The 6,384-nt window shown below is 36.3% G+C and overlaps 1 long non-coding RNA gene across 1 annotated transcript; it reads left to right on the top strand.

Annotated features, from left to right (window-relative positions):
- Nucleotides 1–2,382: 2,382 nt before the first annotated feature.
- Nucleotides 2,383–4,785, top strand: LOC137008141 (uncharacterized). Its single transcript, XR_010892759.1, has 3 exons — nucleotides 2,383–2,452; nucleotides 2,538–2,663; nucleotides 4,702–4,785. It is a non-coding gene; the product is annotated as an uncharacterized lncRNA (long non-coding RNA).
- The last annotated feature ends 1,599 nt before the right edge of the window (nucleotides 4,786–6,384 follow it).

Below are 6,384 nucleotides of genomic sequence, written 5' to 3'. Positions count from 1 at the left end.
CTAAAATACATGTATAAATAATGAATAAATTATAACAGACTTGTTATAAATATTGACAAAAATTAAGAAATACTTACTGATTAGAAATATCACCATCAGATACTTCAGATACTCCATTGTAATGAAAGGAAATTCAGTTAGCTCTAAAAATGGAGGAGAAAAAACAAAGATTATATAGAATACATAGCAATAAATCTATAAAAGTCTTAAAAAGTGATATTTTTATACCAAAAGAAGTCAAATAATATCTGAAAAACCCTTGCATATGTTCACAGCTGTTTCTGACAACGTCTGTTCTAATGACACTAATGACATCTGTTTATCTGTGTTATACAGAATGACATCACATGAAAGTGAAAGTGACATGTGAAGGCCAAGTATGGTAACCCAAACTCAGAAAATGTCCTCTTCATCCATCCAGTTAGTGTACACACATTAGGAGTTTATTACTGCTTGTCAGCGGTGTACATCACTGATTTTAGAATTTGAATATATACATTATCATGCAAAAATATTGCTATGCAAATGTTCAAATGGTCAAACGGTCTCAAGGTGTACCTCTCCTCTGAATAAGGAAATATTACACAATATAAACTGTAACACTCCACTCTGTAAAGTTTACACTAAATAAGGGAAACAAATGTCCCATTTCAAAAACCAACAGTGAGGAGGTGCAATAACAAATGGCAAAACAAAATCATTGTGTATTTTACAAGACAACAGAATATGCACAGTTAAACAATGTTGTAGCACCACAATAGTGTGTGTTTCTGTACAAGTCTTTCAGTCCAGCGTGAAAGTTCAGAGTTCAGATCAGTCTCACTAGTAAGTTAGTAGAATCTGCACAGCAAATTCATCAGTGTTAAATTTCAAGTGTTAAGCCAATTCAGAGTAAAGTGTTGAAGTTACAGTGTAAAATTTAGAGAAATTAACACTATCAGTGTTAAAAGCTTGTTTGCTTCAGTGTAATCACTGAGTTACAGGTATGCAACACCCCCCAGTGTTATTTGCAACATCCGGGCATTTATTCAGCGATCTCGCTGAAAGATTTTTCCAGACGCCATTTTCTCGTGCCATGCGGAGGATAATGAAAAACGACAACTGGTGAGTTAAAGCTACTTTAAAGTTTACGTTTAAGGGATACTTTATATCAACATTATTCATTTAGTGTTAGTTTTTAATATTTTTACATACGGGGATGTATTATAGCGCAAATTATTTATTTGCCCTTGTTCGTTACACAAGGCTCCATCTGAAGCGGTTTTAAATATTGCTCCAATCGGTTATAAATAAGAAGTGTCTCAAGGAAAATGTTTTACTCGGTGCTTGCATTGTATGGCTCTTTTTGTGCAAACATGAAGTTTATCGGAGTAGTTGATATGGTAACGTTAGGTGTGTCGAACATGCGTCCTGCAGGCAGAGCTTAACGTTAGCCCGCGGATCAGAGGCCTTTTCCAACGGCTCTGCCACTGAGGCGTCCAAGCCGGCCTGAGGGATGATTCCAACAATTATATAAAAATACAGTTATTGGAGACACAATTTTCTTTTTTGCTTTCATTTCGAGTTAGAGAGTTTTAGTGGGCTATTTCCGGGGGTTTTGTTTGTAATAATATCGCGCGCAATCTAACGTTATTCAGCAACGTCAACGTTAATCGCTTTTTATCATTGAAGATATGTGTCACAAACTAATAAAATACCTCTGATGGCGTTTACTTTATTTTAACAATACATTTGATGTACGTTCTCTTGTGTAGGAATCAACCGGATCACGAGACACTATACTTTTAAAATTTTCTTCTTCAGGTAAGTAATTTGTTTTTTATCTGTAACGTTAAAGTTGTCATGAGGCTAACATAACCTTGTGAAGTTAGATATTTAATAATTGTGTCTTAAAGTCCTAAAAAGCAATATGATTAATATGAATTCTACATGTATTGTAAAAGTATTTATTGTATATATAAATCTTGTAAATATCTTTCATAAAAGGGATTTTTTTTTTTTTTTTTTTTTGGTAAGTGCATTTGTTAAACAGGGTAGAAAGATATTGCTGTCATCCTTAGAAGTTGACTGGTGATCACCCATCCACAATCCTTCCTGATGAATCACACACCATCCTCAGAGTGTTTCCAAGGCTGCTGGACACTAAAGATCTAGTAAGTATTGGCATCCTTTTTTTCAATTACAATTAATATCTCTGAGCTTAGTAGGCTATATGATTGTCAGAAATATGAATAAAAGTTTCTGTTTCTGTTGCTGCAGATAGCACAAGGTTTTAGCCTCCTCTTTGGTCCACAAACAGCTGTCAAACTGCTGGAGAAGTGGCCTACATTCTATAAGGAAAAGGTGATCAGAGAAGCAGATAACCTTGACCTTACTACCACCTCAGTGCTCCAGAGTTTGCTGAAGCCTGCCAGGAATCAGTACCATGATGAATCTTCAGAGGATCACCCAGGTATTCATTTCACAGCACTCATGTGACAACAACACAAAAAGGGTCGGGAAAAAAAATCACTTTTTTTGTTTTTGTTTCTTTTTAGAGTGGGACAGTGATATGACATATTTTCTGCTGCTTCTGCATATCCTGCCACCACAACCTTTAAAAAAGGAAAAAACTGAAGATCAGCACAGCTCAGTCCATGGACCATCTAGCTGTATTTCACAAGGTATGTGCCAGGCTACAGTTTGTGATTTTTAGTGGGTAGCAAAAACTACATTGTTTCCATGGAGCACTGAAAAGCATTAAAAGTCATTAAATGGATTTCACGAAAAAAAAAAAGGGCCTTAAAATTAATGACTTTTAATTCTATTTAAAGGGTTAGTTTGCTCAAAAATAAAAATAATGTAATTTATTACTCACCCTTATATCGTTCCACACCCATAAGACCATCGTTCATATTTTTGATGAAATCTGATGGCTCAGTGAGGCCTCTATTGAGAGCAAAGCCACTGAACCTCTCAAGATCCATAAAGGTACTAAAAACATAATTAAAACAGTTAATGTGACTACAGTGGTTCTACCTTAATATTATAAAGCGACGAGATTACTTTTTGTGCACCAAAAAAACAAAATAACGTCTGTGACGAGCAGGGTGGGACATTTTACAAAAGTAACGGATGACTGCCGCCCACACAAACATAATAAAACATAACTTAAAGTCCAGACCTAGGAGCTCCTCGGTGAGAGATAAGAGACAGTTGCAACGCGCAGCTGACGCTCAATATCACTCACGTCACCAGCCTCGCGTCGTTCCCTCAGGCTGCTTGTCACAATGACTTTTCAACAATATCTAGCGATGGCCAATTTCAAAACACTGCTTCGAGGCTTTTGTTTCAAATCAGTGGTTCGGATCGCATGGTTTGGATCGAAAAAAAGATTCAAAGCAGTGCTTCAAAATCAACCATCTCTAGATATTGTTGAAAAGGTTTTTTTTTGTTTGTTTTTTTTGGTGCACAAAAAGTATATTCGTCGCTTTATAATATTAAGGTAGAACCACTGTACTCACATGAACTGTTTTAAATATGTTTTTAGTATCTTTCTGGATCTTGAGAAGTTCAGTGGCTTTGCTCTCAATGGAGGCCTCACGGAGCCATCGGATTTCATCAAAAATAACTTAAAAATAACTTATTTTTAACACACAAAATAACTTTGTTTCGAAGATGAACGAAAGTCTTACTGTGTAGAACGACATGAGGCTGAGTAATAAATGATATTATTTTCATTTTTGGGCAAAGTAACACTTTAATTAGAATTAAAAAAAATAAGTCTCTTCTGTTCACTAATAGAGCTGGGTATCTTTTGAATTTTATCGATTCTGATTCTGATTGGCATTAAAGGGTTAGTTCACCCAAAAATGAAAATAATGTCATTTATTACTCACCCTCATGCCATTCCACACCCGTAAGACCTTCATTCATCTTCGGAACACAAATTAAGATATTTTTGATGAAATCCGATGGCTCAGTGAGGCCTGCATAGCCAGCAATGACATTTCCTCTCTCAAGATCCATTTATGTACTAAAAACATATTTAAATCAGTTCATGTGAGTACAGTGGTTCAATATTAATATTATAAAGCGACGAGAATATTTTTGGTGCACCAAAAAAAAACAAAATAACGACTTATATAGTGATGGCCGATTTCAAAACACTGCTTCAGGAAGATTCGGAGCATAATGAAATAGCGTGTCGAATAAGCTGTTCAGAGCGGCAAAGTCATGTGATTTCAGCCGTTTGACATGCGATCCGAATCATGATTCGACACGCTGATTCATTATGCTCTGAATCTTCCTGAAGCAGTGTTTTGAAATCGGCCATCACTATATAAGTTGTTATTTTGTTTTTTTTGGTGCACCAAAAATATTCTCGTCGCTTTATAATATTAATATTGAACCACTGTACTCACATTAACTTATTTAAATATGTTTTTAGTGCATTAATGGATCTTGAGAGAGGAAATGTAATTGCTGGCTATGCAGGCCTCACGGAGCCATCGGATTTCAACTAAAATATCTTAATTTGTGTTCCGAAGATTAATGAAGGTCTTACGGGTGTGGAACGACATGAGGGTGAGTAATAAATTATTTTCATTTTTGGGTGAACTAACCCTTCAAAGAGCATTAAATTAGATTTAATTATACTTGCAGAAAACCTAAACTAGTAAGAATAGTACTATGTAAATTGATATATAATTTTTCCCACAGTCAATCAGCTGCGTTGAAGAACACTTGGAGAAACTGGAGGGACATCGGCAGCCATATCTCCTTGCCTCAGGAACTCACAAGTGGGCCATCAGCAATTATTACTACATTGTGATTGACAAGATGCTCATTCCATGTCAGGGAACCACGTCGTTGGCAGCCTTTGAACTATTTAGAACACTTCGTTTTCAGTGTAAGCTTTAATGATGCTCTCAGCAACATGTACACATCCCTCCAGACAGTATAGATGTTGACACCACTGAAGAAAGTCCAAAGGTGAAGGAACTGAGAGCCAAGCTCATGAACAGGAACTAAGAGTCAGTGAACAATGTTTAAGTGTTATGTTTGCGGAGTATTGCATAATGCACCTGTCATGTTATGTGAAGCTTTTGATGATACTTGAAGCTCTTCGATTTTTGATTGTTTTATGCTTACAGACTGTTTTATATTGTACCAAACGGCTGCATCATAGACTGCAAACAGCAGGTATGAGCTTGTTTTATGAAGTTTAATGTTGAACAAGGTCATTGTACAGGGTATTTTGAGTGCCCTGTCCCTGGCTTAAATGAAATGTGAAGCCCTGTTAAAAGAAAAATAATAAAATCTATTCATTGCAGCACTTTATGGTCTGATTATTGGGATGGTAACACTTATAGATGGTAACTGTTGTAACTATAGTGTAAATCCTAGGGGTCTATGTAAATACTCAACATTAATTTAGTTTAAAATTTGCTTGAACGTTGGTTAAGTGTTGACCAGGTCATCAAGTTAACTTTGAACTCCAACGTTGGTGTTCTGATCATCCATTGTGGTGTTAAAATTTTACACTATAAGAGTTTGTTAGTTAACACTGTCACAGTTTTAATAATGTTAACTCTTTTAAAAGTGTTAATTTAACACTTTGCCAGTGGTTCCCATATATACTCTGGGTAAGTGTTAATTTTAACTCTGAGGGAGTTAAATTCACTCTTTAAAATTTGCAGTGTGGGAGCAGTATCTAGGCAGTTTCTGACTGTTTAAAAGGTTGAGTAATACAGCAAACCAACACAAAGTATATACTTCACAATGGGATGGCACTTCAAAAAACAGCTGACAAAAAAATGGTACTGTAGGTATGCCAGTTCCTTATATGGCAAAAACACACAGTACATTTCGCGTTTGGATGACGAGGCCTAGTAGAGATTGAGGTCAAAGACCCACACATTAGTTCGAAATACTGAACAATAGGTTACTTGCATAACCCTGTTCTCTGATAGCATTAAGTGAGGTGTCTCACTATGGAATAAGCCCCTTCTGTGAATTCCTCAGAAGCCCTACTACATTATACCAGCCAATTGGGGACATGACATTGTTTTGCATTTAACTTTTGCTGCTTTGATAAAACAAAAGGTGGTGGATAGAAAGCTCTCAACTCAAGAGGAATGATATAATTAATTATCTGGGCATAAATGCAGGAGTAGGTTTCAGAACTACCCCTGCATCCCTGGGCATGAACTGCATACATGCTGAATGCACCGAAAGCCTGTGAATCTCACTTACGTGCTTTGCCGAAGCCAATGATAACAGCAGTACAGTCTTAACAATATTTTGAATTCAATCTTGTCCAGTGGCTCAAATGGGGACATCGAAAGAGCATCAAGTACCAATACAAAATCTCATCAGGGGCAAAACAGCTTTGAAACTGGC

The sequence above is a fragment of the Chanodichthys erythropterus genome, chromosome 19 (genome assembly GCF_024489055.1).
Source record: "Chanodichthys erythropterus isolate Z2021 chromosome 19, ASM2448905v1, whole genome shotgun sequence".
In the NCBI taxonomy this organism is placed as follows: Eukaryota; Metazoa; Chordata; class Actinopteri; order Cypriniformes; family Xenocyprididae; genus Chanodichthys; species Chanodichthys erythropterus.
This window is presented reverse-complemented; position numbering and strand designations above follow the sequence as displayed.